The sequence below is a fragment of the Hemicordylus capensis genome, chromosome 11 (genome assembly GCF_027244095.1).
Source record: "Hemicordylus capensis ecotype Gifberg chromosome 11, rHemCap1.1.pri, whole genome shotgun sequence".
Taxonomy (NCBI): domain Eukaryota; kingdom Metazoa; phylum Chordata; class Lepidosauria; order Squamata; family Cordylidae; genus Hemicordylus; species Hemicordylus capensis.
In genome coordinates this window covers 3,155,574-3,182,571 of record NC_069667.1, presented here as the reverse complement: position 1 = coordinate 3,182,571, position 26,998 = coordinate 3,155,574, and the positions used below count along the sequence as shown (strand labels likewise).

Sequence of the window (26,998 nt, the reverse complement as noted above, 5' to 3'; positions counted from 1 at the left end):
CAGAGCCATCTGCCCATCTGGCTTGAGTGCATGGAGTTTTCTAAACCATTTTAAGGCCACGTTTTAAATATAGATTTGATTCATTGCAGACGCCTCAGGGCGGATTGATTTAAATCAAGGAATTTAAATCAGTGATCCAAAGCACAGTTTGAACTACCAAGAAAAAAGAGACCAATTTAAATAATTGATTTAAATCTCCCCCCCCCCCCGTTTTGCAACTCATATTTCCTGAACAAGCAGGCATACAATTGGATACTACGACAATTAAACACTGGTTTGCCACTAAATACAGTCTTTATCCTACTCAGGAGCATAATTGTGAGCCAGCGTGGTGTAGTGGTTAGAGTGCTGGACTAGGACCGGGGAGACCCGAGTTCAAATCCCCATTCAGCCAGGAGACTTGCTGGGTGACTCTGGGCCAGTCCCTTCTCTCTCAGCCTAACCTACTTCACAGCGTTGTTGTGAGGAGAAACTTAAGTATGTAGTATATAGTATTCCTTGGAGGAAGAGCAGGATAGAAATGTAAAAATAAATAAAATAAAATAAAATAAAAATAATCCAAAACCTTTGGCCAGGCTCAAAAGCAGTGGCTGAGCATCTACTGAGGACCACACCCTGGAAGAGGGCCTTCCACCAGCCATTATTTCCACCTCCCTCCTCTCTCTCTTTCTCACCAGGGTCAGCTGGCATTGTGCAGTGAGTCACCATCTTTGCTGCCTTCTGAGTCAGACCACTAGCCCACCCAGCTCAGCACTGCCTACACTGACTGGCAGCGGCTCTCTAAGGCCTCAGGCAGGTGTCTTTCCCAGCCCGACCTGGAGATGCTGCCAGGGCTTGAACCTGCGGCCTTCTGCATGCCAAGCAGATGCTCTTCCACTGAGCTACAGCCCCCCAGGGCCGTCATGCCCACCCCAGCACAAGCCAGGACTGAGCAAGGGAGGTGCCTGCAACAGCTGGAATTGTGCCCTTCTGCTTTGCCACAGGCCCTGGGTGGGTGGGGATTCCCTGGACACATACTCAACGTATGCGCTTAATACAAGCTAGGGTTGGGGAAGACGAGCTGGTCTTGTGGTAACAAGCATGAATTGCCCCCTTTGCTAAACAGGGTTCACCCTGGTTTGCATATGAAAGGGAGACTTGATGTGTGAGCACTGCAAGATATTCCCCTCAGGGGATGGAGCTGCTCTGGGAAGAGCATCTAGGTCCCAAGTTCCCTCCCTAGCAGCATCTCCAAGATGGGCTGGGAGAGGCTCCTGCCTGCAGCCTTGGAGCAGCTGCTGCTGCCAGTCTGTGTAGGCAGTACTGGGTGAGACGGTCCAATGGTCTGACTCAGTATATGGCAGCTTCCAAGGAAGTGGCTGTGGGAAGCAGCAGCTGTTGCTGAGAAGGGAAAAGAAAGGGATGGAGGAGGAGAGAGAGATGCGGTCCACACTGAGAGCTCTGGCTCCTTTGACATCCCCTCCATGGACAGACGGATCACTGGAAGGCACGGGGAGTGAATTGCAGAGGAACTGTTCAGAGGAGGGGATGGCATGTACTTCAGGGGAAGGAGGGAACCGGGATGCTTCCTGCTTTGAAAACCAGGGAGAAGCACCCCGGCTGGTGTTTCTGAGGCCAAGCTGCCGGCAAGGGAGATGCTGGACCTCAGAGCTGAAGCAGCAGGCGCAACTGCCACCGGGATCCGACCACCTGCCTCAGCCTCCATCTGGGAAGCCAGCCCCGCCTCCCAAGCTGGGTGTCGCCACAGCAGAGGCCAGAAGTGAACCATGCTTGCAACTCCGCCCTGCCCTGGAGAAGGGTGAAGAATTCAGCTGCGTATCTAAACGGGTCTACACAGAGCAGGACTGCACACCAGCAAGAGCCACTGTGCACCGCCTCAACCCAAGCGTCCTGTGCATGCTCTGAGGTGCACACGGTGCTTCTGCGCACACATGCATGCCTATACTATTCAACAGACAAGGCAACTTTGCAGGCACACCCCTTTGCAAATGCACACAAAGGTGACCCATCCGCTGAAGTGCAGAGTGGAGGCCTTGAAGTGAGGGAGTTCTATATGTGCAAAAGAGTCTCTACAGTACACAGACGGATCGGGGCAACGATAGAACCCTGCTTCGACACTATATTCAAGAGCACGGCCGTACGTTTGTTAGCCAATACTGACAACTGTGAAATGGCGAGGCTCGATTCCGAGTGGAAATCTTCTCTCCTAGAACCCAAACCTGGAGAGAATAAGGTTACCGGAATCTAGCAAATTCACAAGTGGAGGGGGAAGGAAAGAGAAGCACAAATTGCTCCCGTGTGTTGAGTCGCAGTACATGTTTGTTTTTTTTCCATCCAAAAATGAAATAATCCATTTTGCCCATTCATTTTATTGTGCATGCAAATGTAAATTGGGATACAGAAGAGAGAGTAATAAAACATAAGTGCCTAATTATTTATACAGGCATTTTACTCAAACAATGAAACACAGAGAGCAACCTTCAATGTCAATTAATAAAGCTGATTTCGACCCAAAAAAGACACACACACACACACACCAAGAGTTGTACCAGTTGCTCTAATTACGGATCTGGGCTGAAGATGATCTCTCTCTCTCTCTCTCTCTCTCTCTCTCACACACACACACACAGACACAGCATCCCTGAGCTGAGGACCCTAGCCGGCCTTCTGCTCTATTTACAAGCCATTTCTACTCTGCAGATTTACTAATGCTTCCAACAGCAGGAGTGGTCATAATGCAGTACTCTGAGGCAAAACAGCAGCAAACGGCAGGCAGGAATGGGTGGCTGAATCTTTTTTTTTTTTTTGGGGGGGGGGGTGTTTTTGTTTCCTTTCCACGCCTGAGTGTACGAGAAGGGGTAGAAGTAGACAGGATCCAGCGGCTTCCACTTAAGCTTTGTGCATTTCACTCGATGAGGCCAAAACAGGCTCTATCAGAGGTGTGCATTGGATTGCAGGGAGTTGCCTCTCTGTTTCGCGCCAAGAAAGCAGCCCTTACAAGGCATTTCTCTTCTTGTCTTATCTTGGGCTCCACTTGATCAAACACCATATCCCCAACACAACATATGTGACCAAACTGGCTAATGATGAGCTGCCACCTTTTTGACAAATCAGTGCATATGTCTTCTGAAAGCAGATATATCAAGAGAAGCACCAGTGCCTCGAAGCAGCAACAGCAACACACACACACACACACTGCAGGATTTTCATCCCTGCCTCAGCCTCAAAAGACTGGTGCAGAAGAGGGGGATTTAGTCCTCTTTCACTGCAGACACACACTCTCTATTAAAATACATTAAGAGCCGCTGCCTGCTAATTCGCCATTGCTTTTAGAGGCATTTCGAAGGAGAAAAACCAGCAGAAGACGCAGAAATGTCAACAGCTGGCACAGAAGCATCATGCAGCAGTTATTTATCTTTATTATTTATCTTTATTTAATACATTTATATACCACCCAAAACCTGCGTCTCTGGGGTTGATGGAATCTCTAGACCGCCCCAAATCTTGCAGCAACATAGGTCCTGGTCATCTCTGGTCGACCAGGGCACAATCCAGGGTGCGGGGGAGGAACTGCCCCAGGAATATCTTCATGGACCACAAATATCCACTCCCAGCTCAGCATGTCAAGGATACCAAATGTGGGGGTAACCTCTCCTGTCAACAGCACTGAAATTCTCCAAGGTGGAAGGAGTTTCCTCCACACCTCACATCGCTATTACAATTACTTATATCTCTAACCTCCTTCCCCAGCTTGTCAAGCAGCCAATAAAAATGCAACACACATTTAGGAGATGTAACAACAGCATGAAGAACAATGCCGGGGACACGGAAATCAGCTGAATAGCAAAGATCTGGTGGAAATGGTACATCTTAAACTCTGGGAGACAGGAGTCTGGTATCTCTAGAACAGGTGCCTCCGTGGAGAAAACCTATCACAAGGCAGGCAACCTTGGCCTTCCAGCTGTTGCTGCACTACAACTTCCATCAACCCCAGTTGCAATTTTTGCAGCTAGGGATGATGGGATTTGTAGTTCAGCAACAGCTGGAGGGCCAGGGTTGTCTACCCCTGAGATACAGGGGCACCACTGACAGCAGAAAGTAGAGAAACCCCTGAGAGGGTCTCCTCTGTTGGAATAAATCTCAAGGCACAGGAGAGAGGATAGGAAGGAGGCATTTCTACCAACATCCAGTTCCCCAGAGGTTTCATTCATACACACCACTCTGCAGGTGAACTGAAGCTTTATTGTGCCGTGATGTGCAGATTTGATCTTTGTGTGGATAGATTTGCTGGTGCTCACGAGAATGCTACCGACAGCCATCAGCCAATTTAAAAGTGTGCAGCGAAATTCAGACTCGCCTACATCTGTGCTGGGTCAACACTGAAAAAATTTAAATACAGATTTTCAAACTAAGAAGTATCTCTTACATAATGCATCTGTGTAATCCATTTACCTCCACCCTTTGGTGGTCTCTCCCAGGTGCTGAAGGAGACTCACTATATATATATATTTTTAAAAAAACAATTACAATTACAATAAAGCACATACAAAAACAATGCATTAAAATGAGTAAAATCAGGGAAGGGTCTAAATGCCAGATGTGAATGGGCCTGGAGGGGCTCCGTAGAGAAGGCGCTCTCTAGACTTTGGGTTCTCACTGGCAGAAAACCTGCTTTGCATCAAAAAGCCTCAGTTTCATTCCCTAACGTCTCCAGTTAAGGATCTCCGATGGAGACCTAGGGAAGTCCTTGCAGAAGCTGCCTTCTGCTAAGTCAGACCATGCTCAGGACTGTCTACACTGACTGGCAGCGGCTCTCCAAGGTTTCAGGCAGGAGTCTTTCCCGGCCCTTCCTGGAGATGCTGCCAGGGAGTGAACCTGGGACCTTCTGGCATGCAAGCAGGTGCCCTATCACTGGGGTATGGCCCCATACCTTAAAGGGGGACATCTTCCCACAGACAACACTCACATATAGTCACCCATCCAAATGCAAACCAGGCAGACCTTGCTTAGCAAAAGGAACAATTCATACTCATTGCCACAAGACGAGCACTTCTTCCCTTCTATGCCTAAGATCCTGAGCCAGAGAGCTCCTGCTAGTAACAATCAATGACATTGAGCTAGATCCAAGTGATTTCCAAACCACTGGGTAGGGTAGGCCTCTCCTGGGATACACAAGACAACTGGAAGGGCATGTGCAAATACCAAGAAGGGAACTGATCCCGCAACAGATTGGGCCAGAGGGACTTTCCTCCCAGCATGAATGCAATTCCCAAAACCTCTCCGCTAACCACAGAAGCGGCAGAGGCCACATGGGGTCTTCTGGCCCCGAATGCCTGGCACTAGAAGGGAGCACAAAGATCAAACTACATGTGACACCAAGCTCAACAAATGTCCCACCGACTAACACAAATATAATGCATAAGCATTATGGAAAAAGTAATGGAAATAGATGCAGTGTTCCCTCTAACAGGGATCCCCAGATGTTGTTGACTACAACACCCATAATCCCCAAACAAAAGCCATTGCAGCTGGGGATTCTAGGAGTTGTAGTCAACAACATCTGGGAACCCCTGTTAGAGGGAAGACTGGTTGAATTCACGGAGCACAGACGATGACAACAACAACAAACAATATTTATATACTGCTTTTCAACAAAAGGTTCCAAAGTGGTTAACAGAGAGAGAGAGAGAGAGAGAGAGAATTAAATAAATAAGTAAGTAAGTAAGAAAGATGGCTCCCTGTCCCCAAAGGGCTCACAATCTAAAAAGAAACACAAGATAGACACCAGCCACAGTCACTGGAGGGGTACTGTGCTGGGGGTGGAAAGGGCCAGTTACTCTTAGTGGTGTGCCCGAACCGGTCCGGCGGCCATTCCAAAGAATGGCCGAACTGCCGGACCGGTTCGGACTGGGCTGGTTCGGGTCCGGGTGGGGGGTATATCTTTAAGGGCGGGGAGGGCTTGCTTAGCCCTCCCGCCTCCTTGCCCCCGCCAGCGCCCGTATTTAACTTGCCCCCGCCAGCGCCCGTATTAATATCGCCGGAGGCCCGGTCTACCCGGCCCTTTCCCGGCGGGTAGACCGGGCCTCCGGAGAACGGCGTGGTTTGCGGCGCGCGCATGCGCGCGCAAGCCACCATTCTCCCGGAGGCCTTCCTAGCGAGAGGAGCTCTGTGCCGGAGCTCCTCTCGCTTAGTATCTACCGACCGGGTGAGCGACTGGGTGGGTGGGTGGGGGGGCAGCTAGCTGGGAGGGAGGGAGGGCTGGATGTTTTTAAGAGTGATTTCGCGGCGGCGGCGGTGGCGGCGGCGGCTGGTTTCCAGCGCCCCTATAATGTTAAATACGGGCGCTGGCGGGGGCAAGGAGGCGGGAGGGCTAAGCAAGCCCTCCCCGCCCTAAAAACAAGGCCCCCCTTCGGTGCCGGTCCGGACTTCTCCGGACCGTGCACATCCCTAGTTACTCTCCCCCTGCTAAATAAAGAGAATCACTAAGTTTAAAAGGTGCCTCTTTGCCCAGTTAGCAGACACCTCACACGAAGGTCCTACTCCCCAACATGGAAATAAGTCCCACAGATTTCATTAACCTCATAGGAACATAAGAAGCTACCTTATACGGAGTCAGGCCATTGGTCCATCTAGCTCAGTGTTGTCTACACTGACTGGCAGCATCTTCTCCAAGGTTTCAGGCAGGCGTCTTTCGCAGCCCTAACTTGAGAAGCTGCCAGGAAGTGAAGCTGAGGCCTTCTGCATTCAAGCAGAGGCTTCACTACTGAGCTATAGCTCTGTTCACAATACTCCATTACAATAACTCCACTAAAAAGACAGCTTTAAAAAATGGGGAACGCAAGGACAAATGATGGCTGGAACACAACACACAAGCAGGGTCATACTCAAACCACCCCGCTTCTCCCGTGAGTTATGCCAGCTCTTTAAAATCTGCGGGGAGGAGATGCATTGTCCCCTTTGCAAAGCAGAGTACACCCTGGTTTGCATCTAAATGGGAGACTACCTTGGTCTCCAGTTACCACCGGTACGTCTGGTGGCGACTCGGAACCGGGCCTTTTCTGTAGCTGCTCCTGGTCTATGGAATGCACTCCCGGCAGATATCCGCAGTTCAGGCTTGCTGTCAGCCTTTAAGAGTGCCCTAAAAACCTATTTATTTGGTCAGGCCTTCCAAGGCTTGTAAAGTGTTGTTGTTTTTAAATGTATTTTAATTGGTTTTAAATAGTTTTAATCATTTTTGAATTGTTTTAATATTGTTTTTAGCATTGTTTGAATTGTGGGTTTTATGTCTTTTTAAAAAGTTGTTGTACACCACCCAGAGCCTCTGGATGGGGCGGTTTATAAATGTAATAAATAAATAATAAATCAATAAATACATGTGAGCACTGCAAGAGATTCTCCTTCAGGGATGGGACCGGCTGCCTGCTTGTACTGGCAAAAGGTTCCCAGTTTCCTCCCTGGCAGCATCTCCAAGATGGGGCTGAGAGAGACTCCTGCCTGCAACCTTGGAGAAGCTGCTGCCAGTCTGGGTAGACAATACTGAGCTTGCTGGACCAAGGGTCTGACTCAGTATAGGGCAGCCTCCTACACGCCTATGGACAGGAAATGGTGACGAATGGCCAAAATTGTGAACTGCCCAGGGACGTTTTTGTTTGGAGCGGTCTATAAATGTATTAAATAAAAAAATTAAATTAAATGTTCCCTACAGAGCACCTTTGTGCACGAACACTAATACACATACACACCCCTTCTGTCGAATTGGGGTTCAATGCACTATTTATTACCGGGCATAACTACCGTGTTTCCCGGAAAATAAGACAGTGTCTTATATTAATTTTAGCCCCCAAAAATGCACTAGGGCAATTAGCGGTACATCAGAAATTACTGCTAGGTCTTACTTTCGGGGTAGGTCTTACTTTCGGGGAAACAGGGTATTTCAAGAAAGAACCAGTCACAGTTATAATAATTTTGAAATATAATTGCAATTTGCAAGCGTTTGTCTATTTAGGGCAATATCACACATTCAGAAATAAAATCTACCTTTTGAACACTTGGCTACAGATGTGGGTGGTACACAGAACGTAACAGCTTTTAGAGGACAAAGAAATCCCATCTCCAAGGCTCCTTGAGGACCAATTGCAATAAGAACTTGAACACTTGCCGTTTCAGATGTTCAAATTTAAAATGACCTTCTGGGTGAACAAGCATATCACATTAGTATGTGGGGGAAAGGGAGGGGACCTGGAAACCAAGAAGACCCCCACAAATTATCTGCTAACCTGAAATGCAATTTGGAGAAGGAAGATTTCACATGCGAGGTGGATTCTCTCATTAACAGCATGGCTTCTCTTCTCCACGATTCAGAGATACTTAAGACAAGTAGGTTAATGAAGCAACAATATGCTAACACTGGAATGCTGATTAATACAAACTTCAGGAGCATGGTGAGATACAAAGGCGATTCAACACTGATGCTATGGCTCAGAGATCCAACTGGGATTATAAATGTAATTTTCTCTCTCACACACACATACCCTCCACATATATTAGAATAGCACAATTCTAGTCATCCAAAGATCCAAGGCACACACACAAACTGATTAAAATGATGCAGAAGTTTGGCTAAGCAGAAGTGATATTCCCAACTGCTTAGGATGGTCATAACCAAAGGCAGATTACAGGGAAGGAGCCATCAAGACCCACTGGAGCAAGTATTTCTGCATTATATTATTTGCATAATCACCAAACTCACCATTTGATAGGCAGAATATGTGAAGCAGCCATCATGAGTGAGGATCAGTCACCACAGTACATTACCTCGCAATGTATCTCACAATTTGCAAAAGCAGAGAAACCCCAGTTGGCAAGCGATGATCTTATTCTATGCTGACTATCGCTGTTAGCCCATGAACCAAGCCCACAAATTTGGGCCATTTACACCACCTCAGGGGCCGAGTGCTCATAGTGGTTTTTTGCAACATCTACTCCACCGAGAGATGTAAAGCAGGTGATAGCACTGCAACACACACATCTTTCTCTGTGCTATCACCCCTCCTTTATCCCTATCCCCAAACAATTAAGGCTAAAACTGCAGTCATTTTTGCACAAAGGGTTAGGGTAGGCCTGGTCAACTTTGGCCCTCCTGCAGATGTTCATTTATTTATTTATTTTTATTTAACAGATTTGCATACTGCCCAAAACGCAAGTCTCTGGGCGGTTTACAACAAAATGTTGGCCTACAGCTCCCGTAATCCCTGACTATTGGCCACTGTGGCTGGGGGTTATGGGAGTTGTAGTCCAAAAACATGTTGGATGCTGGAGGGTCTAAATAGAACAGGCCTAGGTTAGGGTAACAATTAGCAAACTGTTGTATTGTCTCCATGGAGAACATTCCTTTTTGGAGAACATTCCTGCCAATTTTCACTTCCATTGCTCCAAAAACATCAATGAAATTGTATAGTAGTTTTTGCGTTTTTGAAACTTTCAAAAGTTTTTTTAAAAACCACTGCAGATTTGGCCACTGCAGGCCCAACGGTCAGGGCAATAAAAGCACAACACACCACAAACTGAAAGTATTGCAATGCAATCACCTATTTTCCATCTCTAGGAGTGTAGACCTTGTAAAAAATCACAAGGAACATGTGTCTCCCTAGACAGGAACAGTTGGCTCATGTTCTATGTTTCTCAATTATTTATGGATCTATATTTGGTTAAAAAAAGCAGTAGTCTAGATCCAATGCAAGATCAATTGACTATGAAACACACTTGAACATAACTCAGCCTCACGTGCTTGTGGAGAGTGCCTTGCCCCATATGTCCCAACCTGAACCTTAAGATCTTCTTTGGAGGCCCTCCTCTGGGTGTCCCTGCCAAAAAAGGTGAGGCGGGTGGCTACCAGGGAGAGGGCCTTTTCAGTGGTTGCACCCCGTTAGCCTTCCCAGTGAGCCTTCCCAGTGAGGTTCACTTGGCTTCATCACTCTGTTCTTTTAGATGCCAGGTAAGGACCTTTTTGTCCACCCAGGACAAAAGTCTAATTTTAAAGTCTTTTAAAGTCTCATTTTCAGATTTGATCTGACTGTTAACTAATTTTAAAATGAGTTTTTAAGCTGTTTGTATTGTATTTTGTAGTTTTCTTTTCAACCTTTTTTGTCTGTTATGATTTAATGTGTAGTGTGTTTTTATTGTATGTTTTAATCCTCTGTTGTGAGCCTCCCAGAGAACAATTTGTGATGGGGCGGCTAACCCCTGCCAACTGGGCAAAGAGACACCTTTTAACTTTATGATTCTCTTGATTGAGCAGGGGGAGAGTAACTGGCCCTCTCCACCCCCAGCACAGTCCCTCCAGTGACTGCTGCTGGGGTCTATCTGATGTTGCTTTTAGACTGTGAGCCCTTTGGGGGCAGGGTTCCATCTTATTTGTTTGTTATTTCTCTGTGTAAACCGCCCTGAGCCATTTTCGGAAGGGCGGTATAGAAACTGAATAAATAATAACAACAATAAATAATCAACGTTCCAGCAGTGGGCAAAGAGGAATGCTCTTCAGCAGTTCTGAAGCGGTAGAGAGCTGAGCGCCATCCGGGCATGACGGTCTTACCTGAGGCTCGGTGATCCCTTTTGGCCTGCTGTAAAATGGCTCTTGTGCAGCCCAGTAAGGCTGCCAGGCAGATGTTATTTTGTGTTAACAGTCAGACCCTGCTTTTTCAGGTAACCAGTAAAGGAAACTGAAATGCTTGTCCAGATCCTGCTTTTCTTGAACTGGATCAAATCCACAGGTTGTGGCACCCAGGTCTTTTCCTTGCTCACACCCAGGATAGAGCAGGGGTGAATGGAGTCTTCTCCTTACACACAAAAAGAGTGCAAAGGAAAGAGAGCTAAAGCCCACCCACACACCACCTTGCCCTAATGTGCTCTATTGCTTTAAACAATTCTATCCTTGCTTGACGCACTGCCGGTATCGGAGCCAGGCTGGTAGAAAACTGTCTAAAGCAGTGTTTCTCAACCTTTTTGGAGTCAAGGACCGGTAAATTCTTCGTGCTGCGTCTCAAGGACCGCTACATTCTTGGTGCGCAGTTTCCTGGACCAGCAGTTAGTAAAGTGGTTTCAAGTTTATCTATTAGTACTATACTAGGTGTGCACAACTCAAATGACCTGGTGGGCCACAGCTGGTTGTGACTTGCCTCATGGGGGCTGAGGTCAATTTTTAAGGTGCTGGTTATTAAAGTAACACTTAATTGATTAAGTCTAACTTTAATAATCAGCACCCTAAAAATTAATTTGATTAATCCTGGTTTACTTTAAACTCTGAGCACATAGAATTGCGAACACATCCTCCTGTAACAACCAAAGTGGGAACTCACTAATCTTCCCTATGGAGAAGTGTGGGAGCTCCAGCATCTGCTTGTAAGAGAGATGCACCGTCCCAGCTCTATATATAACACAGAAGTGTGTGCATGTGTTGGATGAGGGGCAGAAGTCTGAGTCTGCACTTCAGGAAACAAAACCTTCACTTACATACTTGCTTCTAAAATTTGGAACTTGGCTCTGCAGTGAGCACAACTCAGCAGTTTGTTTTGATCAGTATCACCCTGGCCAGCCAGTCATTCCAACAGCAGTAGAACAGTGTGACTTGCAGCTCTTTTTGCAGAGCCTGGTATTATTCTATTGTAGTTACAGGGCTTGGCATGTTGTTGCCCAGGTGCATGAGGGATGTTTCAGGAAGCCAGTACCAATCAGAGGCAGATTGTGACAGGGGTATGATGATTCCTTATGTTGTCTTCTCCCGGAGACATCAGTGCAAGGCATCTGATCCTCTGGGCAAGCTGGGTCTTCCATAGTCACTGAACAATAGAGCTAAACAGGCTGCTCTGTCGATTCTGATGCTGGCACCATCAGAGGCACTGCCCGCATCTCACCTATACACCAACCCAAGACAGGCTTGCCATCTTTCTGGTTGAACCGGGGTTGGCTCTTGGAGGGCGCCCAGAGTAAGTACAGTAAGAAATCCTCAGCTAATTTGCCTTTTCGCTGGGGCGTTTGCTCCGTTCAGCCCCGTTCTTGCAGCACAATGCCCAAGCGCTGTAATCTCTCTTGGCGGTTTGGCTGGCAGGCTGATCATAAATAATGGCATTTTCTTTTTTCACGGGGCAACTAATCTCTGCACCCCAACGCCTTCCCCTCCTCCTCCTCATCTTTCTCCCCCACCCCTCTGGGTCTCGGGAGTTTTAAGCACGTGAGTCTCTTCCCTGCCTACCTATTCTCCAAAGAGACCCTGCAGTGTAAAGAAAGACCCAACAAGAGCAGCGCGAGCAAAGCCTCTCTGTACAGCGACTCCAAAAAGAGAGAGGACTAGCAAGGGAGGCATCAGCTCCCCCCCACCCCTGCGCCGCACCAGCCCAGAGGGGATCCCTCCCTCTCCTCCCCAACACGCACACACCACCACAAGCACCCAGGGAAGCAGCCCGCCGCGAAGAAGCAGCCCCCCCGCTAGCACCTTCTACCCCTCTCCAAAGCCCAGCCGCCCCGATCGCGCCCCCCAAGACACTCGAGCAGCTACAAAGCTGTCCCTCTCCAACACAGGACTCGGGAGGAGGACCTGGAAGAGTTCAGGGACCCCCCGCCCCTCCGCTTCAGGGGCGAAGAGGGATAAAAGAGAGGCGATGGTGGAAGAGAAGGAAGAAAGGAGGAAAGGAGCAGCAGCAGCGCTGGGCAGTCCGGTATCATTCTTTTTCTTTTTTGGAAGGGGCCTCTGATCTGATCGCAACAACCCAGCCTCTGCTGTGCTCCTTGGTCTGGAGAAGAGAGAACTGAGAGTTGGGAGTGTGGGGAGGGCTCCTGCTTGCACTGTCTACGGCTCCTCTCCGGCATCGGCCTGTCAGCCGGCCGCCCCTCTTCGAGTCACCGGCGCTCTTCCCCCACCCTCGGGGGGTCGGTGGCCTCCCCATTCTGCTCAAGTGCAAGGCTCAAAGATTGTGGCCTCCTCCCCGCCTTGGCCCCCAAGCCAGCCAGCCGATCTCCCTCCTTCGGCACCAACCTCTCCAGGCGTGTGGGCGCCAAGGCAGATGACCCCTTCCCCTCCTCGCCTGGTGCCGCTCCGGCTGCGCTGCACCGACTACCCCAGCACTAGGAAGCCGGGCGTCCCTCCTTGCGCCCTGCCACCCGTGCCATGGCGAGGAGAGCGCAGGCTGAATCTCCGCACCGGAGGCGGCGCCGGTGGCGGTAGCAGCAGCCGCAGCAGACCCCGCTGCCACTGCCGCTGCTGCGAGGTTTAGGGTGCCCTGGCCGGCGAAGCTGGGGGCAGGCATGGCTTGGGCAACGGGGCCCCCAGCATGAAGTTGCTGCTCCCCAAAGCACGGACCGGCACTCAACCCGTCGCGGACCGGCACCGGTCCACGGACCGGCGGTTGAGAAACACTGGTCTAAAGCATGACAACACAATGGGGTAACCAAGGGTGGGTAGGTGGGCTTTGCCCCCTCCCCATGTGCTTCTTTCGCCTCCATGGAATGGGCAGACACATTCATGACTGGCCCCCTTCATACAGTTTGCCACCTGAGTACCATTTTTTTGGAAAGAACATTTGTCCCTCTCATACACAGTAAATGTATAATCATGAAGAATCATATGTGATGTATTCGTTAATACTGAAGCTACACAAGTAGCTCCTGAAGGAGGACTAAAGGAGGACAAGTAGCTCCTAAAGGAGGACTATAAAAGCCTTCTGACACTTCCATCTTCTGCCCCCATTAACTAAGGGGAGAATCAACCTTTTAATCTACCAATCTAAATATTTCATTATAACATAAGAACAGCCCTGCTGGATCACACCCAAGACCCATCCCGCCCAGCGTCCTGTTTCACACAGTGGCCCACCAGATGGCTTTGAGAAGCCTACAGGCAAGAGCTGAGGCCATGCCCTCTCTCCTGCTATTGCTCCCCTGCAACTGGGATTCAGAGGCATCTTGCCTATGAGGCTGGAGTTGGCCTGTAGCCCTCCGACTAGTAGCCAGTTAGACCTCTCCTCCATGAATGTATCTAAACCCTTCTTAAAGCCATCCAGGGAGCACATCTTGTGGCAGAGAATTCCTTAGGTTTAATTATACATTGTGTGAAAAAGTACTTCCTTTTGTCGGTCCTAAATTTCTTGGCAATCAGTTTTACGGGATGGCCCCAGGTTCTAGTGTTATGAGAAGGGGGGGGGAATGTCTCTCTAAATTATGCTATGCATAATTTTATAGACCTCTATCACATCGCCCCTCAGTCATATTTTTTTCTAAACTAAAAAGCCTCAGGTGTTGTAGCCTTACCTGGCAAGGAAGGTGCTCCAAGCCCCCTGATCTTGGTTGCCCTCTTCTGCACCTTTTCCAGTTTTGCAATAGCAATAGCACTTACATTTATATACCGCTTTATAGCCGGAGCTCTCTAAGCGGTTTACAATGATTTTTTTAGCATATTGCCCCCAACATTCTGGGTACTCATTTTACCGACCTCGGAAGGATGGAAGGCAATGTCCTTCTTAAGATACAGTGACCAGAACTGCATGCCAGCACACATACCTGCTACCCCAAAATAAAGAATGGAGCGTCAACCAACCCACCCACAACAAAAAATTAAAATCAATCAGTCAGAGGCAATTGGGAAGGGGGGGATTCAAAACACTGGAAGTAGGGGGAGCAAAAAACTGAAATATAAAGCAATATGAAAAATAGTTGGGGGGTTTTGTGGGCGGCTGAGAATGCAGCATATTTTGCAACAAGCACTTGCTTGCTTGCTTGCTTGCTTTATTTATTTATTATTACGACGACGATGGTTCAAACACAAAATGATAGCTCAAAACAACGTTGGTTCCAAATGCACCCACTCATTTATAATGCTGAAAAACACAGGGCAAATGAGGACAGCCTTTTAACAAACCATGTCGCCCTGCAATTTGAACGGGATTTCTCAAAAAGGACACAAGAAAGAATGCAGCTGTAGCAAGAAAGAGTAAACTCTGATCATAATGACAGAGTCAGTTGCTTTCTCATGGCTGCTGCACAGAATCTAATGAAACATGCTCCCGAGGCTAGCTGACATCAAGGTCTTCCTTCCCAGCATCCTCTTTCAAGGCGATTTCTTGCATCTCACTGGCTACTCTCTCTCTCTCTCTCTCTCACACACACACACACACACCCCATCTTCTTCCTACCGCACAATGTGTATCTGTACTTGTGCGTGAGCACATGCACGCTTTTATGTATATAATCCTGCACTCCCCAAGGTCCACATATGGAAACTGCGAACTGGGAGCATATGACTGTAACGAGGCCAAGGGTTATAGTATTGCAAATGTGCACCAATTAAGAAACCGAGAGAGTGAGAGGAGGGGTTTTTGCTACTGGGTTGCCTGAAAGAGTGTGCAATTATTATCCATCTATCAAAACAGAAATGAGCCTCAAATTTCTCTGATACCCTATGGAACATTTCTCAGGAGAAAAGAACGGTGAAAACTTACCAACGAAGGATTATTTTCCACGGAGTGGAAACAGAATGCAAAAACAGACAATGGGTAACATACAGGAACACACATAGGAAGCTCCTTTATTCCGAGTCAGACCATTGGTCCATCTAGCTTAGACTGGGAAAAGAATATTCGTCAATGCAATAATTACAATGGAAGAGAATATTCTGGAGAATTATTCTGTCCATTCTATTAAATGCATTGGCAAATATATAGCTCAGTACGGTCTACACTGACTGGCAACAACTACCCAAAGTTTCAAGAAAGGAGTTTTTCCCAGCCCTAATTGGAGATTCTGCCAAGGAATGAATCTGGGACCTTCTGCATGAAAAGCGGGTGCTGTACCACTGAGCTACGATGGCTCCATCCCCAGCACTCCTATGTAGTCACCCCTCCAAATGCAAACTAAGGTGGACCCTGCTTAGCAAAGGGGACCATTCATGCTCGTTATCACAAGACCAGCTCTCCACCCCCAAATGACCATTTATAATATGCTTAGTGTGACTCCCATCAGCCAGATGCTATGTTAAAATGTGTAAAACTGCTTGCTCATGTGTTGGTCTGCAAAAGCTTCCGACAACAATGTAGTGGTCCACATAATGGAAAAGGTTGGGAACCACTGATCTACATGACAGAAACCAGCCCCAAATCCATAAGTTAGCCCTAAACTGTCAATGGCTCCCAGTCAGTTCCTGGGCCTAATTCAAATTGCTGGTTTTAACCTTTAAAGCCCTAAATGGCTTGGGACCAGGTGAATGCCTTGCCCCATATGTCCCAACCCAGACCTTGGTGCTTTCCAGACTAGACCCTACAACAGGGTCAGGACGTATCTCGGAAGTGTGCTTCCACACTCCTGACACCGCAGTCCCTATGCGGACAGCTGGGTACTCTTCACATTTCCAATGCCTTGTTTAGAATTGCTGTGAAATAGAGCTACAACGTCGTACATCCAGCATGGAAAAGTTGCTGTTTTGTCGAGTTGTTAGTTGCTGCGAGACCGCTCCCCCTGCTTGCCCGAACGGAGGCATTTTGCTGCTAATGAGCAGCTGGTCTGGAAAGTGCCCTTGAGATCTTCTTTGGAGGTCATAGGGACATAGGAAGCTGCCATATATTGAGTCAGACCCTCGGTCCATCTAGCTCAGTATTGTCTACACAGACTGGCAGTGGCTTCCCCAAAGTTGCAGGCAGGAGTCTCTCTCAGCCTTATCTTGGAGATGCTGCCAGGGAGGGAAGTTGGAACCTAGGTGCTCTTCCCAGAGCGGCAACATCCCCTAAGGGGAATATCTTACAGTCTCCCATTCATACGCAAACAGGGAGGACCCTGCTTAGCTAAGGGAACAAATCATGCTTGCTACCACAAGACTAGGGCCTCCTCCGAGAGCCCCTGCCAAATGGGGTGAGGTGGGTAGCTACTAGGGAGAGGGACCTTTTCCGTGACTGTACCCCGTTTATGGAATAACCTCCCCAGTGAGGTCCACCTGGCTTCATCACTTTGTTATTTTACACGCCAGGTAAAGACTCAGGCCTTTTAAACTTAAATTTTGATTCTTAAATCAGATTTTTAAATTGATTTTAAGAGTTTTTAAATTGCTTTGTATTGTGTTTTGTATTTCTCTCTCTGTTTCCTCTTTCCCTTTTGGTCTGTAATGATTTATAACATGCAATGGGTTTTTATTTTATGTTTTAATGCTATGTTGTGAGCCGCCCAAAGAACAATTTGTTACGGCTAACAAAGTTTAAATCGTTAGCCCTACATCCCCTTTTATCCATACCCGGAATCGCGGTAACCAAATGAGACAAAGCTAACAAAGTTTTTATTATTATTATTCTCTATTCACACAGTCAGACAGATGTTATTGACGAGTTTGTTTTATCCAGACATTTGTTTGTTTTATCCAGACAAGGACCTGGGATGCCTGAATTTTATTTATTATTATTATCATCATATATTTATTTATTTATTTACAGTCAGACGGGTGTTATTGACTGGTTTGTTTTATCCAGACATCGAGTCCTTCCCAAGGACCTGGGATGGCTGAATTTTATTATCAATGTTGTTGCTCTCATTATAGATATCATCGCAAAATATAGGCTGTTCCCAGTAAAGCTGCTTTTTGTAATTGGCTGATGGTGATTTCTGTGGCCCCGATGGTGTTGAGGTGCTCTTCAAGGTCTTTTGGAACTGCACCCAGGGCGCCAATGACCACTGGGATTATTCTGGTCTTTTTCTGCCACAGCCTTTCAATTTCAATTGGTAGATCTTTGTATTTGGTGATTTTTCTATTTCTTTTTCTTCTGTTCTGCTACCCCCTGGTATTGCTATGTTGATTATTTTGACTTGTTTTTCTTTCTTCTCGACTACAGTTATATCTGGTGTATTGTGTGGCAGATGTTTGTCTGTTTGTAGTCGGAAGTCCCATAATACTTTTATATATTCATTTTCTTCAACTTTTTCAATTTTATGGTCCCACCAGTTTTTGGCTGCAGGTAGCTTGTATTTTTTGCAGATGTTCCAGTGTATCATCCCTGCTACTTTGTCATGCCTTTGTTTGTTTGTTTGTTATTATTATTATTTCTTCTAGTGCTTTGGCAAGTAAAAATAGTCTCTAGTGATCGTTTCCCCAATTTCAAGTGGCTTTCCTAGGGAAGCGCAAGCAGTTGCCAGGGTAACCACCAGGTCCCCTCAGGTCAGATTATCAGAACCAGCACAAGAGTAGGCATCTGTGTACCTTGGGAGCAGAAATCACAGATGCTACAATACGTGCACAGGTCCTGAGAGTAACCAGGGGCAGCAGATTCTGCAGCCACAGCAAACAGTCCCAGTTAATACCCCAACATCCCACTTGACACAATTTGGGGAATCAACTGGTGAAGCTTTTCCTAGAGCATACCACTTCCAATTGTCAGTAGGGGAAGATTTACATGTCAGGATGCTTCCCCACAACAGAAATTCCTTGCACACACGAAAAATAGCCCTGCAGGGAGAAAGTTAGAATAGATGTTCTCAAACTTGGGTTGCCAGATGACGTTGAACTAGCTCCTATAATCCCCAACTACCACGGCCACTGAGGATTATGGGAGCTGGAGCCGGCAACATCTGGCAACCCTAGCGGGAGAACCGTGGCCCTGGCATCCGAGAATTCTATGTGCAAGTGAGTCACTTCTCAGGTTTCCCCACTTAAACATGCAATCCACTCCCACCTACTGTCTGAAGTAGTACACTTCAGGAAGTTTGGAGTAGGAGGTCTGGTTAACATTAAGAGGGGTGAAGTGAGCTGAGCTCTCGACTGACATGCCACTTCTATGTCCATGCTCGGATCTAGGAGAAAAGTGTGTTCAAGGGATGGGAGATGGGAAAGATAGGCAGCAAAGGAGGACAGCAACGTATGAATTATGGGGCAGCCCCCTTAGCTACTGTTTTTAACTGGTCCATCTAGCTCAGGATTGTCCACACAGACTGGCAGCGGCTTCTTCACGGTTGCAGGCAGGAGTCTTTCCTAGCCCTCTCTTGGAGATGCTGCCAGGGAGGGAACTTGGAACCTTCTGCACGCAAGCAGGCAGGTGCTCTTCCCAGAGAGGCCCCCATCCCCTCAAGGGAATATCTTACAATGCTTGCGTGTAGCCTCTCATCCAAATGCAAACCAGGGCAGACCTTCCTTAGCAAAAGTGACAATACATGCTTGCTACCACAAGACCAGTTCAAACATGGCTTGGCTAGAATTCTGCATTTTGTGGCACGTTTCCTTAACCTCCCCTGCCATAATTTGAGTCCTATGGAAAGGTTCTGCTTCCCTCCCCACTTTGCCTCTTTTAAGGCAAAATGTGGACCTCACCATCTGCTTAAGAAGTAAACATGGCAGATGTGTGGAGAAACCAACCTGGAAGCCCCATCAGGTCTAGCCTGGCCCTCAGGAATTCTGGGCTCCCTCCTGTACCTAAAGAAGATGCTTGGTCATGTGGATAGTAGGTAACTAGATTACAGCCTTAGCGTCAAAAGATAAATTGAGGGGTTTCCCCCCAGTCTCAAACTCTGTAGCTCCACACTCATACATAGGAACATAAGAAGCTGCCATATACTGAGCCATACCATAGGTCCATCTAGCTCAGTATTGTCTACAAAAACGGGCAGCAGCTTCTCCGAGGTTACAGGCAGGAATCACGCTCAGCCCTAACTTGGAGATGCTGCCAGGGAGGGAACTTGGAACCTTCTGCTGTTCCCAGAGCGGCTCCATCCCGTAAGGTTTCATGTAGATATTCCCTAAGGGAATATCAGTGCTCACACTTCAAGTCTCCCTTTTGTATGCAACCAGGGCGGACCCTGCTTAGCTAAGGGGACAAGCCATGCTTGCTACCACAAGACCAGCTCTCCTTTTGCTTTCATACTTGTTCTTTCATCAGGTAAGTGAATACTTGCATACCTTTTCTCAAATTATGCCCATTTCTTTCACGTAGACACACAGAGCGCTTTGCACTTTAAGTGAAAATAAACTTAAGGTTTTAAAAGAAGTCACAGTGGGTTCTTCAGTCACACTAAGAGCCCAACTTCTCAAACTGAATTACGGGAGATTCCAGGAGACTGGATGCCCAATATATTTATTTATTTAAAATATTTATATACTGCCCAAAACCTGCATCTCCAATCAGCCATCAATCTTAGACAAAATGTTCTCCACATGTATTGAATAAGTTGTTTACCAAAGCTGTGCCAACGAATGGAAACACTGACACGTTGGTGATGACATATGCACTAGCCAATATACACCCTGCATAGCAAGCTTTTCCACAGTTAAAACTGATCATACTAGAAGCTGCAGAACCATCCCTGTCCCCACCCATCCCACAGATAATCTCAACACAGAAACATCTTTTATTGAATGTGGTATAGATCTTTCAAATTATCTCCAATGCTAAAAGAGTTTGCCTACACCTTTAGATTTAAAATGCACAAAAAACTCAAAACTCTGGGTGTTTGTGTCTGGTCCTAACGTCCTGAAAGGGCTTCTAATCACAGAACAAGGGAGGGTTTTTTTGTTGTTGTTGTTGGCTCAACTAGGGCTGAAAATTTAACCTTTAACTTCTCTGCCTCTCTCCATCTGCAAAACGGTGATAATAATAGCTTCTAGTCTCAGAGGGTTTGTTGGGAGGCTAAATTCATTCACATCTGTAAAGCAATTTGAAATTCACAGTGAAAGCTGCTATGTAAGTGCTAAACACTATTAGTTCTCTCTCCTTCCACTCAAAAATCTGTAATATCTGCAAGCTCAGAGTGTGTCTGATGTTTCTCTCAGTGTGTCTAACGGCCATAAACAAAAAATGCAGCTCAGTTCATTGATTTCCCTTGCTCAGTGTGAGGAAAATGCAGGAGGAAAGGGAAAAAAACCCAAAAGGCAAGGCTGAAAATAATGAAACATCCATACCTGAATGGCATGGAATTTTCTCTCTCTTTTGTTTTGCAAGGAACTCAGGGATATACACTTGTTTTTAAACACAGAACCTCCTGCCCATAAAAGAAAAATGTTTCAGAATAGCACGCATGGACTGCAATTAGTCCTCAATGGATCTTGTCTATGTAATATGATGAGGAATAACATATGATGATTAAATCTGGCCTAGGAAAATGCCCCTTAAACATTTTCTTCTCTCACATTTTCTTTTTTGCTTTAACATTCTTGCCGGAGGAAAGCGCTCTGTGAAAATCAAAAGCTCACACAAGACGTGGTTCATGATTGGTTAAAGGTTGTATTGTGTTTTTTGTCCCTAGTGGCCTAACCAGGTCTACCTGCAATGACACAAATGACAGGAATTCACCACTGCTATCATTTAATTCACAAAATCAAACATTGAGCCAATGTGTTTACTTGCTATTGGCTGAATGATAAAAACGTGTTTCACTGCCAAAGATAAACCAACCACCATCACTACTACTACTACACACCCAGGCTTGTGGTGCTGGGGGACTTCAATGTTAATTTCGGGACCAAATTGCCCGGGGCGGCTCAGGAGTTCATAGCGGCCATGACAACTATGGGCCTATCCCAAGCGGTCTTGGGACCGACGCACACTGCAGGTCACATGCTTGATTTGGTCTTTCACTCTGATCAGGGTGGTGTTCCGTGGGTGGGGACTCCTGTGATTTCCCCATTGTCATGGACGGACCACCATCTGGTTAAGGTTGGACTTACAGTCACTTCCCACCTTTGCAGGGGTGAGGGACCTATTATGATGGTCCGCCTGAGAAGGTTATTGGATCTCACAGGATTTCAAGAAACCTTGGAGGGATTTAGTGTGGTCTCTGCCGGCGATCCTGTTGATGCCCTGGTGGAAAACTGGAACAGCAAACTCACCGGGGCAACAGACATGATTGCTCCTAAGCGTCCTCTACAACCCATTTCAGAATTGGCCCCTTGGTACACAGAAGAACTATCGGGGCTGAAGTGGCAAGGCAGATGACTGCAGCCCCAGTGAAGAAAGACTCGAATCAAATCTGACGGATTACAGCATAGAGTGCATACGAAGATCTATGCTCAGGAGATACGTGCGGCAAAGAAGCGATTCTTTCCTGCCCGTATTGCATCCGCAAGTTCACGTCCAGTGGAGGGGTTTAGGCTTGTGAGAGGGCTCGTATGTGCCCCTCCTCCCTTGAATCAGAATCTGGAACCATCAATTACCAGCTGTGATGTGTTTAATCAATTCTTTGTGGGGGAACTCTCTCTTATTCAGGCCGACTTAGATTCCATCTCCACAATTACTTCAGTTTCTGATGTGGAGGTGTCCAGCAACAACTCTTGTTAAGTTTCTAACTCCTGAGAATGTGGACAAGCTGATTGGAATGGTGCGATCTACCACCTGTTCTCTTGACCCTTGTCCGACATGGCTTATACTATCTGGCAGGTGGGTTGTTGTAGAAGGCCTGGTAGAGATTATAAATGCATCTCTGAGGGAAGGCAGGATGCCTCCTTCTCTTAAGGAGGCAATTATTAGATCAATTCTGAAGAAGCCTACCTTGGATCCCTCAGAGTTGAGCAACTACAGGCCTGTTTCCAACCTTCTGTGGCTGGGCAAGGTAATTGAGAGGGTGGTGGCCTCCCAGCTCTTGACAGTCTTGGAGGAAACTGATTATTTAGACCCATTTCAGACTGGCTTTGGGGCAGGCTATGGGGTGGAGAGTGCTTGGTCAGCCTGATGGATAATCTCCAATTGGGAATTGACAGAAGAAGTGTGACTCTGTGGGTCCTTTTGGACCTCATGGCAGCTTTCGATACTATCAGCCACAGTATCCTTCTGGAACATCAGAGGGGGTTGGGAGTGGGAGGCACTGCTTTGCAGTGGTTCCGCTCTTACCTCTCAGGCAGGTTCCAGATGGCGTCCATTGGAGACTGTTGTTCTTCAAAATCTGAACTTTTGTATGGTGTCCCTCAGGGCTCTGTATTATCTCTGAAGTTGTTTAACATCTACATTAAACCGCTGGGAGAGATCATTAGGAGATTTGGTGCAGGGTGCTATCAGTATGCTGATGACACCAAAATCTACTTCTCCATATCAACATCATCGGGAGGGAGAATAACCTCCCTAAATGCCTGTCTGGAGGAGGTAATGGGCTGGATGAGGGATAATAAACTGAGACTGAATCCAGATAAGATGGAGGTACTCATTGTGCGAGGTCGAAACTCGGGAGATGAGTTTAATCTGCCTGTTATGGATGGGGCCACACTTTCCCGGAAGGAACAGGTATGCAGTCTGGGGGTGCTTCTGGATCTGAGCCTCTCCCTGGTTTCCCAGGTTGAGGTGGTGGCCAGAAGTGTCTTCTATCAGCTTCAGCTGATACACCAGCTGCGTCCGTTTCTTGAGATCAATGACCTCAGAACAGTGGTACATCTGCTGGTAACCTCCAGACTGGATTACTGTAACGCGCTCTATGTGGGGCTGCCCTTGTATGTAGTCCAGAAACTACAGCTGGTTCAGAATGCGGCAGCCAGGTTCGTCTCTGGGTCATCTCGGAGAGACCATATTAATCCTGTATTGGAAGATCTGTCAATAAGTTTCCAAGCAAAATACAAGGTGCTGCTTATAACCTACAAAGCCCTAAATGGCTTGGGCCCTGGGTATTTAAGAGAACGTCTTCTTCATTATGAACCCCACCACTCATTGAGATCATCAGGAGAGGTCCGTCTGCAGTTGCCACTAGCCCATTTGGTGACTACTCGGAGACGGGCCTTTTCCGCTGCTGCCCCAGAGCTTTGGAATGCGCTCCCTTCTGAAATAAGAGCCTCCCTATCTCTGATAACCTTTAAAAAGTATTTAAAGACACACCTATTAACCCAAGCTTGTAATTAAATCTTGTTTTAACAGTTTTATCATTGTTTTAAAATGTTGTTTTAAACAATTAAATTTTGTCATTTATTTTGTTTTAACTACTGTTTTAAGTTTGGTTTTTTTTTTGGTCACTTATTTTAACTAATGTTTTAGCTTTTTGTTTGCTTATTGTAAACTGCCCAGAGACGTGGGTTTTGGGCAGTACAGAAGTGTGTTAAATAAAATAAAATAAAATAAAATAAAATAAAATAAAATAAAATAATAGTTATATACCACTTTTCTACTGATGATGATGATGATGATGATGATGATGATGATGATGAACCACCACCACATCCCCCAAAGGACTCACACTCTAAAAAGAAACACAAGGTAGACATGCCAGCAACAGCCACTGGAAGGATGCTGGACAGGGCCAGTTGCTTTCCCCTGTTTAATATAAGAGAATCACCACTTTGAAAGCTGCCTCTTTGCCTAGTGAGCAAAGGACAGGAGTTAGCAAAATCACCACTCAACTCCACTAGAGCAACCACACCAAACCAAAGGTGTCACAAAGCCTTCTGATCTACCCATTCCAGGCTAAGATAGAGACATGCTTATTTACGATCCTTTGTGATGTATGCACTTAGGTTCTTCAACAGACACCCAAATGCATTTTTTAAAAAAAGGTTGTGTTGTGATGCAGCTTCACGCTAGGTGAGCTCAGATGCTCTGGGTTCAACTCTCACCTCAGCCACAGATTCACTAGCTTTAGAGAAACCAGCTTAGCAGCCTCGATGTCCCCATCTATAAAATGGGGCTATATGGGGGGGAAAGGGGTCACTGTCAAGATTACAGATGTAATGTATGTGAAAGGCTTTCAACACTCTAAAATGTTTCCTGAACAGGAGATATTATGACAACTGGCAGGATGGAATTTGTGTCCATCGACAGAATAATTTATTCTGTCGATGGACATGTGTGTGAGGTGGGGGGAGAGAGAGGGAGAGGGAGTTTCTACAGTCATTTTAAAGCTACAATTGCTTTATTTTTAAATAGAAAAGGTGTCTAGGCAGAGCAATGTAAAACATCCGAGAAAGCTGTCCATGCCAAGTACAATAAAGTGCTTTCCATTGCATCCGACCCAAGGACTTATTGGCCCTGATTATAGCTGGGAAACGTGTCATCTCTATCACGGGGTTTAAAAGGTTATTGGTTTTATTCTTACTGAATTCTCCCTGGCTCTCCATAGTGCTGTTTGCATGCAGCTGTGTGACAAAAATTGCATTTTAATGCCATTTCTAAATACACGCTTTCTTCCTTCCCTGCATATATTTTCTGACCCCTCAGGAACTTTTGTTTTAAAAAGTGAAAGGCTTTTAGTCCCTCAACAAAGCTCACTGAGAGAGAGCACATTTAAATCAAGTGTTGGCTGGGCTCTTATGCCAGGCTCCGTCTTATGAGGCCTAATTTTTGACACTGAAATTCTGGTCTGCCATCTCAGCCTTTAGACCTGCCGCAAAATAATGTTATTTTTAATGCTGGTCATCTGGGCCAATATTACTGAAAACTCAAAAATCCAATAAGAAAGGCTTATCATTATATATATATATTTTTAAAGCATGTAGGCATAGGCACACAGAGTTCCAGCAGTTTAGCAATGGGAGAAAACGCACAGTAAATCAGCCATTTGGCCACTGGGAAAGCAGCCCTTTTTGAAATTATGCACAAAACGCTGCTTCAGTTTGCTTTTCCAGCATACAAAGCATTTACATCAACACTTGCTGGCAAAATAGCCACTAAGAACATCTAAGCACTTTGTGTGTTTTCAGCTGCAAATGTGTCTGCAAGGACTGTGGATGAAGGCAGCTTTGGAGGGAGAATGAGCTTGATTCCACACAGGCCTCGTTTGTGTACATCACATTTATTGTATGTAGTAAGATCTTCCCATCTTTCTCAGGGCTGTTTCACACATTGCACAGGAGAGAACTCAGGTCTAGCAGGCACGCCCAACTCCCCGACACACCCACAAGGAATGCCTCCTTGCAATGACGGAATGTGTGAAGAGGCTTCCAGACCGTATGATTCTTGGGGACAATTTTAGAATATTGAATTGCAAACAGGTATGTGGCTAGTCCACTGTAAGGCCTGGGGGCCAGTGGCAGCCCCCCCTCCCATCATCTCTAAGTGCAGTTCCCCAACTAATTGCTTATTGGGCTGATGTGAAGTTTCGGCTGGCACCATGTGGAGACGGCCAATTCCCACTGAGCAGTGCTGTGCCTTACCTGGCACAGGGGTGGGGGGAGGGCTTTAAAGGAAACGGAGCCCTCTTGAGCTCCTGCACCATTGGAAGGCATGGAGTGCCGGGAAGTGTAACCCTTCCCAGAGCTTTCCCCACAGACCTCTTAAGAGAGGGCTCCCTCTCTCTTAAAAAGCTCTCCCAGCACTGAGAAAAGTACAGCGCTGGACAGTGGTCAGCACAATGGGAAACGGCTCTCACATTGAAGGTCTTTGGACTAAAGTGGCCCCCACTTTTTTAAAAAAAATGAAGGCTGCTGGGCTAGTAATTTTCCAATGCATATTGTTCGTAGGCTACCCACTCAATTTTCTGGGTACCTGGACCCACTCCATATCACACTGCCTTATACTGGATTTGAGTCTGCATGCGGAGATGAGAGCACTAAGGAAAACATCTAGTTGTATCATCAGCTAGAAAACTCCTACTACGCATACTTATATACTGCTCTTCAACCAACATTCTCAAAGACGTTCACGTAGAAAAATAAATAATACATGAATAAATAAGATGCCCCCCCTCCCCAAAGGGCCCACAATCGAAAAAAACATAAGGCAGCAACAGCCACTGGAAGGATGCTGTGCTGGGGCTGGATAGAGCCAGTTGCTCTCCCCCTGCTAAACAGCAGAGAATCACCACTTTAAAAGGGGCCTTTTTGGTCAATTAGCAGGGGTCTCCTAGGATTTGAGCCCAAAAACCTACCAATGGAATACTTCATGTGTTCTGCACTGGTCTTAGTAGTAATGCATCAACAAGAACAGAAGAAAACCACAATGCTATAGTTTAAAACTACAGTAATAGATTTTTACATCAAGGATGTTCAACATCAAGTACATCACCATTACAATCTAGAGGGCAAGATGTACTGTGCACTCAAATGTGTGTAAGCTGCATACAACTTAAACAAACTGCTGTTGCT

General features: G+C 46.6%; 1 protein-coding gene and 1 non-coding gene across 6 annotated transcripts in view; both read right to left on the bottom strand.

Moving 5' to 3' along the window:
- NEXMIF (neurite extension and migration factor) overlaps positions 1 to 26,998 on the bottom strand; it is a 287,314-nt gene that overhangs the window by 138,175 nt on the left and 122,141 nt on the right. The window lies entirely within an intron of this gene.
- TRNAA-GGC (transfer RNA alanine (anticodon GGC)) lies at positions 820 to 891 on the bottom strand. Its single transcript has one exon. It is a non-coding gene; the product is annotated as a tRNA-Ala (tRNA).